This window comes from Callorhinus ursinus, unplaced genomic scaffold (genome assembly GCF_003265705.2).
Source record: "Callorhinus ursinus isolate GAN/ISIS: 27379988/994484 unplaced genomic scaffold, GSC_fseal_2.0 scaffold44, whole genome shotgun sequence".
Classification (NCBI taxonomy): domain Eukaryota; kingdom Metazoa; phylum Chordata; class Mammalia; order Carnivora; family Otariidae; genus Callorhinus; species Callorhinus ursinus.
This window is the reverse complement of record NW_027397106.1, coordinates 1,761,728-1,769,374: the sequence shown is the minus strand read 5'-3', so window position 1 is coordinate 1,769,374 and position 7,647 is coordinate 1,761,728. Positions and strand designations below refer to the sequence as shown.

The following is a 7,647-nucleotide window of genomic DNA, read 5'->3' as shown; positions in this document are numbered from 1 at the left end:
ACCCCTCTCCGCTCCAGCAACCCTCAGTTTGTTTCCTGAGATTAAAAGTCTCTTATGGTTTGTCTCCCTCTCTGGTTTCCTCTTGAAGAGAAACTTTTTTTTTCTTTTTAAGTAAATTCTACACCCAGTGTGGGGCTCGAACTCACAACCCAAGACCAAGAGTCGCATGCTCCACTGACTGACGCAGCCAGGCATCCTGAAAAGAGAAACTTTTTACATACTCGGGTTTCAAACATATGAGAACATTTAGGATTAAAATTACCAAAAGATGAGAAAAAGCTAACAAAGTGAAGTCGTGACTTTGTAATGAGTTTTGTTCTCTGATTAAGTGTTCTTACATCCTTCATAAGATTACTGTAGTTAAAAAAAAAAAAAGATTACTATAGTAACTCACATTTGCCTTAATTGGGAATCTTTCCTAGATGTATGCCTACGAAGTTTTAAAAACTAGATAACAAATTTGTCTTTTCATAAAATTTTTCCTGAAATGTAACACTCATCCATCCTTTCTAAGAAAGCCAAGCAGTATGTTTACTTTCAAAACTAAACTGAATTTTCTTCATTGTATACAAGCAGTGGGTATATTATTCAGACACCCTCCCCCCCCACACTTTCTAAACAAAAGGATAAACAAGAGAAGGAAAGAAAACAAAATACTATGGCTTAAGGGGTGGGGGGACAAACAAACATTATTTCAACACGAAGTGTCCACCAGGGAAATCCTGGAGAGAAAATATCATGATGAAATATTTTAAGACATGAAATGACCCCAATGCAAAATTTTGTTGTTGTTGATTCTTGTTTGGTTTCCTGCTCAAAGGAGTTATTTCTTGACATTTATGTTCCTTACTTTCTGTTTAGCCATTCCCACTGGGTCAGCAGAACCACTTCAATTTCATTTTCTTTAATGTCTATTTTTCTTCCTGATTCTTCAATAGTAAGTTCTGTGATCTGAGTTTCTATTTATGAATGTTTGGACTGGAAAGGACCTTGAGGGGTCATCAAGTCCATCCTTCTGCTTTCCAGGAGAATTCATAACTAAACAATCTCAAATGGATGAGAAGCTATCAAAAGATGCATCCTGTCCCTAACAGCATGCTACTTCATTCTGCACAGACACTTCCATTCACAATTTGCCATTTTCTAAAAGTGAAAGTAAAAATTAAAACCCCAAAAGAGGAAGGTACTTTAAAAATGCATTTATCAGCTAAAATTGCTCAAACATAAGTTCAACTATCAAGTCTAAAATTAACACACAGGAAAGTTGTTGGCTGCCAACACAGTCTTTAGTCTCTAGAGATGTCTTCTGATGTTCTGGCTTATTTCTAGCACAATTTTACCTATAGCACAGAGCATGACAAACTTAACCCACCACATCAATAAACTATAATTAAAGAAGTCAATTATATGTGTGTGTGGTGTATTTTTTCTTACAGGTAGTGTAGGTTTTTATTCCAAACAAAATGAAAAGTTAGGTCTAAATTGGAGATGTCAATATTATGGGGAAGCTATGATATAACTGTTACATGGACAATAGTTTAATTTTTTAATTTGTTACTTAAAATGCCAAAGATTCCAAAACAGAATTTCATCTGATGACACAAAATATGCAACTATGCACAAACAGTTAATCATTCTAGAATTATTTTAAAAATTAAAAATAAAGGAAGCAGGACCAGCAATGTTGGAAAGGGGGGGCAATTATACTTAAAAAAATAGGGGAATTATTAAATAGATGTCTTATAAACAACTGGCAAGTAATGCAGTGACTTATAAACACTAGCATGACCTAGCTAGGTAGCAACTAATGTCTAACCTCATTTCATTTTTTAACAGGTCACTAGCCTAGGAGCTTAGGGATAGGTCAGAGACAATCTATTTAGATTTCAACAGGATACCTCTTAATACTTCACAGGGCATATAAGTTAGATGATAAAACAGAAGGTGGATTCATAATTGAATCTTACCCAAAAGGTTGATAAATGGATTAATATCAACCTAATGAGAGCATGCTGATGTTATATGGCACTGCTCCAACCTTATATATTTTTACCAGTGACCTAAATCAAAAACATAGGTATTTATGTCTCATTTATAAAATTTATCTATCAATGATACAAACATCAGGATATGATATGAGGAATGGCTAAGAGGCCAAATAACATTATTAAGGTAAAACAATAAACCCAAATTAACAAGATGACAATTACAAGGATAAATGTAAGGTCATCAATTACATTTAAAAAATCAATTACACAAATTAATGCGATCTTAGGCTTTAAGAATAGAGGTACAGAGCACAGCAGCAAAGAGGCCATACTCTCCCCTGTACTTTGTATTGATCAGATTATACCTGAGGTGTTATATTTCAGATCTAGAAAAGAGACCCTAAATACAGGCAACCCAGTTGATGAGAAGCCTGAACTTTATTAAAAATGGTCACTTAAGGAATGCTGAAATAACTTGGGATATTTATCCCACTACATAACTGTCATCGAATACTTGAAGGGCTACCATGCTGACAAGGAATTAGGTTTATTTATTGTAGCTGCAAATGGCAGAACTAAAGAGCTTCAGCACAATGTAAAGAATGTTCTAAAAGTAGACCTCCAGTGCAGCACCTGGGTGGCTCAGTCGTTAAGCGTATGCCTTCCACTCAGGTCATGATCCCAGGGTCCTGGGATCAAGCCCTGCAGTGGGCTCCCTGCTCAGCGGGGAGTCTGCTTCTCCCTCTCCCACTCCCCCGCTTGTGTTCCTGCTCTATCTCAGTGTCAAACAAATAAATAAAATCTTAAAAAAAAAAAAAAAAATCACATGCTCCACCGACTAAGCCAGCCAGGCACCCGATGGAAAACTTTTTCATGAACTCTAAAATCAGAGTACCATTTTCAGAGACACCAACAACAAAAGAAATTAACGCTTTTTCTTTTTAAATGAATGCTGCATTTGTTTTTCTGAAAGAAACAACATCTGCACCTTAATTTTAGTACCTTTATCAAGGGATAAGGGACAATTATATGCCAGCCAGCCAACTAAGTCTCAAGAAGAGAGCTGTCTTTGTTACACATTTACATGGCAATGCTATTTGCTCCACCTAAAACTTCCTTGCAAGGAGAAGGCTCCTCCTTATCAGACGTGGATGAGGCTGCTCAACACTGACTCCCTCCTACTGCAGCCTAGGAAAAACTCCGTCTTGACATGTACAAAACAATAACTTGTGAGAACTTCAGAGCAGCTGTGTTCAGGCAGAGCCAGGGACTTTACTTGAGGCAAAGAAGCAGCTTAAGAGTTGGTTGAAAAAAACAATTTTCATTTTCAGTTGGAAGTGGGGAGAGGAAAGAAAAAAGGAGGTACAGTAGCAGTATTAACACTTAAAAGCCCTGGTAAACAAAAATGCTTAAAAATTACAACACTGAAACTATCACAGGATGCAACCTTTGATCCACAAGTTTAAAGATGCGCAGTGTTGACACTCCCTAGCTTTCTGCTAGGTGTTAACATTGATGAGATTTAAAAAAAAAAATCTTGCATTTAATAGTGCCCAAGTTAAAGCCATCACAAATTCGAGAACGGAAGGATAAAACAAGGGACTCTGCTCTTTCATTGGATATTTTTTGTTCTGCTGCCAGGCAAACTGAAAATGTCTGAATGTCCAACAGCACTGCTCTGAATGTGAAATACTGGAATCCAATTCAGTAATTAATGCTAAAGGGTCAGTAATTAATTGGTCTCAACTTGTTGTAGGGGCAACTTTCTGGCCAGGAGAAAAAGCTTCAAATGGTTGCTGAAAACCAAAGGTTAATACAAAACAACATACGCTGGTTTCTCTTCATGTAAGAGCTTTACCGGCATTTCAGACATTACTTTGCTTCTCAAAAGTAAAAGGAGAAGAGAAGGATGTAAAAGACAAATCTATGCAGTAGCAAAGAAGTTATTAATTAATTGGCTGTAGTAGTTCAATTCATTATTAAATAATACACAACTATCAAACAAAGGGCAAAGGCTTGTCCCTTTGCTGTACAGAATTAAGAACTGGTAAGACTACTTAGTATAGCTGCCAAACTTTTCTTTAGCTTCTTTTCTTACAGACATGTTACATTTCGCAATAGTCTCCACTTACCTTACATCCTCCCATGTTTAAGTACAAATTGTGTTTGATTTCCCCAACCCCTGCCCTAAGATATTATGACATATCTTTGGCTTCTGAGTTTAGACACAAAGGAAGAAACTGAAAATTTTTCACTTTCCTGAAATATACGTCTATCTTATTTACACCATTTAAAAATATGTAACATAAGCTAACTAAAACTAACTGCAACCATCCATTTAACAAGCTCCAAGAATGAGTGGATAAGACACACATTTAACAAAACAAACTTCAGTTTAGTATATTTTTCTGTGCTTAGAATAACCGTCTTTACAAGAATTCTTACACTACTGCAAAGTTTTTAAATATAGGAATCAAGTGAGCTTGCCCAGAAAACTCTGTACACCCCCACAAACCTACACTTACTATGACACAACCTTTGGAGATACTGAAACACCCTCTGTTAAGGAGAAAACAAACTTTTAAAGTTAGGAAAGTAGCAACGCAGCAATCTAGGTAGGAGGTGCCCTGGGTAGTAAACACCCCAGTTAGAGAACATAACAAGCAATTCAGAGCAACATGACTCCCAATGGGGCTCCAACTTGTATCGCTCAAGTCCCAAGCCCCCATCCCTGAGTTCAGGAAGAGATGAGTGTAGGAAGAGTAAGAGAGGGAGAAAGGAAATCAGAGTAGAAGCGATGAAAGCATTCTATTTTTCTCCTCCTCTACCCCTACCCCACTATTTTTGCAAGCTGGTCACCAGACTAGGTGCCATATACAGCAAAAGCCCCAAATCAATATCCTAGGCTGCGTCTGATACCTAGGCTAAAGGCCTGTATATATCAGCTGTCTCCTTTCCAAACACTTCCTTTACCCCTCCGAATTCCCCTATACTTTTTCCAAAGTGATACCTTTTGGCTCGTAAGCCCACCTCTATTAAGTCTTTCTAAACTCATTCACTGAATTTTCTCCAAATTCATACTTTCTCTCTGAAATCATGTCCCTATTCTTTTTCATAATTCAATCGAAATGCCATGACTCTCATTTCCAATGATTTACCTCTACCTATCTTTCCAACCAAACCCAATGCCATGTTTCCACCTACTGTTCCCTACCTCCTACCTATTACCCTTAGCTCTTCAATGCCAAGCCCCTAACCCCACTTGGTAAGCCTGAGTCTTCAACCAATTTAGTACCCCTCCCCTTCCTCCCATTCCACCCCATCCCATGATCCTCCCATTAGGCTCTACTAGACTTCCATTCCCTCAGGATTCAACTCCCCTCTCCTTGCCACGCCCTGTGCCCCCCGGGGCTACTTACCCCAAGTTCTCCCCACACTTCAGGCCTCTGGCCCCGCCTTCCCCCCCAGAGGAAGGAGGCGGTAGGAGGCAGAGAAGAGGGGCGGCACTCCACAAGGTAAGGACGATCTCTCATTAGTGTTCATCGCCGCCAATCGTGGCTTCCTTCTCTTTTATTGGTCGGCGTTAGTCCATGCCCCACCCACTTCCTCAGACAGGGCCTGGCCACCGCCTCAGCGCCCCCGTCCAACACCGACTGGGAGGGGAGACCCCAGCCTGGGACACTGAGAGTGGCCAGAGTTGAAAGAGAGACTCCGCCAGATCATGGACTAGTTAATGTTAAAAGAACTCACCCGCTGGTAGCTCCGTCGCCTCCCGCCCGCCCGCGTTCGTTCCCACAATCTGTCTCCAGCTCCTTCTTTCCCCCCTCAGAGGAGCAGATACTTTCTTCTCGTCCGGCCAGGGGCGCTCACCTCTCGCGAGATGTTGGGGGGCGGGAGGGGGGGGGAAGGAAGGGCGAGATCCGTAGGCCCTAAGTTGGAAAGGGGCCGAAAGGCGGGGCTCGGGAAAAAAGAAGGGGCCGGGCTTTTGGTGGGCTGGACTGGACTGGAGAGAGGCTGAGCGAATTGAGTACATACATACAGGTTACACGTGTTTGGCTGTGGAATATGGGGGTAAAAGAAAAAGGAAAGGGAATCCGTTCAGGTGCCTGTAGTAGTGGAGATCATCCAAAAGGTGAAGTAAAGGCACCTGGCCGGCTCAGTCGGAACAGCTTGTGATTCTTGATCTTGGGGCCATGAGTTCAAGGCCCACGTTGGGTATAGAGATTATTTAAATAAATAAACCAAAAGCTCATAAAAGTCAGGACACTCAAAAGGTGAAGTAAATATTCTAGGGAATGAGATTATTTCAAAGGAGGGCACTCCCCCCCACCCCCGCCTCCCTAAAGGAGCGCACTTTAGAAACAAAAGAAGATGGGGCGCCTGGGTGGCTCAGTTGTTAAGCGTCCGCCTTTGGCTCAGGTCATGATCCGAGGATCCTGGGATCCAGCCCCGCGTTGGGCTCCCTGTTTGCAGGAAGCCTGCTTCTCCCATTCCCCTTGCTTGTGTTCCCTCTCTCGCTGTGTCTCTCTGTCAAATAAATGAATAAAATCTTAAAAACAAAAAACCCAGGAGAAGATTAATACTTCAATGAAGCTGTTTAAAAAAGGGGGGGAACCACCTCCTCCCCACACCGACACACAAGGGGATTCAGGTTTCCAAAGAGTCGAGTAATTGCATTCTCTTCTTTGCACTTAAAATAATATTACTGTGGCCATAACTCGGCTGTGTGTGTGTGTGTGTGTGACTGCATAAGGGGTGGGGTGGGGATAATGAGGGTTCCAGTTGCAGGAAATGGAGACGTAAATAAATGTGCAGGTTGTTTCTACTATCCTGCAGAGTCATCACTTCCTTAATTGGAAACTAATTTGAAATACCTTTAGCCCTAGAACTGGAGTGAATGTATTGGAAAAAGCAAGCCACCTAAGTAGCAATTCCAACCCTGTTTCTTAATTGGCCTGTGACTTCGGGTGAGATGCTTCTCTGAGTCTCTTTACCATGGGGCTAGTAAGCCCATTTTACTCAAAGAGTTGTAATGATCAAATGAGATAAAATATATAACACTGGGAATCAAAGAACACTATACTTATTACTCAGCAAGTATTTCAATAAATACTTAACAGGACATACTAGGTGCAAGGCACCGTTCTAGGCATGGGGAGAAGAGTAGACAGACCAGGTCCCTGCTCAGGTAGAACTTATATTTTAGTGGGGAGAGGGAGACAGTTAATAAGTCAATAAACACAAATATTTCAGTAGTGAAGAGTGCTTCAGAGTAATGTAGGCGGGGCCTCTTTGAAGAAGGAATGTGAATCAGCAGTTGAACTATGGAGGAGACAGCCTTGGGAAGATTTTGGGTTAAACATCAAATGCAAAGACTGTATTAAAATTTGTTCTCATCTGGTAACCAAGATGGTACATTTTACTTTATGTGGGGTTTTGGGGTTTTGCCACAATTAAAAAAAAAAAACTTTAAAAAATTACCATAGTTATAAGTAGAATTAATGGACTCAAAGTACTACCTACGGAATCTCTTTTCTCTCAGGTAACTTCCTTTTGCAGCTTTATATTACTTGGCTTTCTGAACTTCCTGCCTAGGATATCATCCATTCTCACAGCACCCTCTAAAAGGTACAAGGAATCCAGGTGACTTCTTCTTAGG

At 40.7% G+C, this 7,647-nt stretch overlaps 1 protein-coding gene across 4 annotated transcripts in view; it reads right to left on the bottom strand.

Annotated features, from left to right (window-relative positions):
• The window catches only part of LOC112832313 (cyclic AMP-dependent transcription factor ATF-7), an 86,360-nt gene extending 80,501 nt beyond the window's left edge, over positions 1-5,859 (bottom strand). Inside the window, exon 1 of one of the 4 annotated variants that reach the window (XM_025882937.2) lies at positions 5,739-5,859. The gene's annotated coding sequence lies outside the window, so the exon portion shown is untranslated. The other 3 variants (XM_073881931.1, XM_025882938.2, XM_073881929.1) reach the window with 3 other exon arrangements.
• Positions 5,860-7,647: the final 1,788 nt, after the last annotated feature.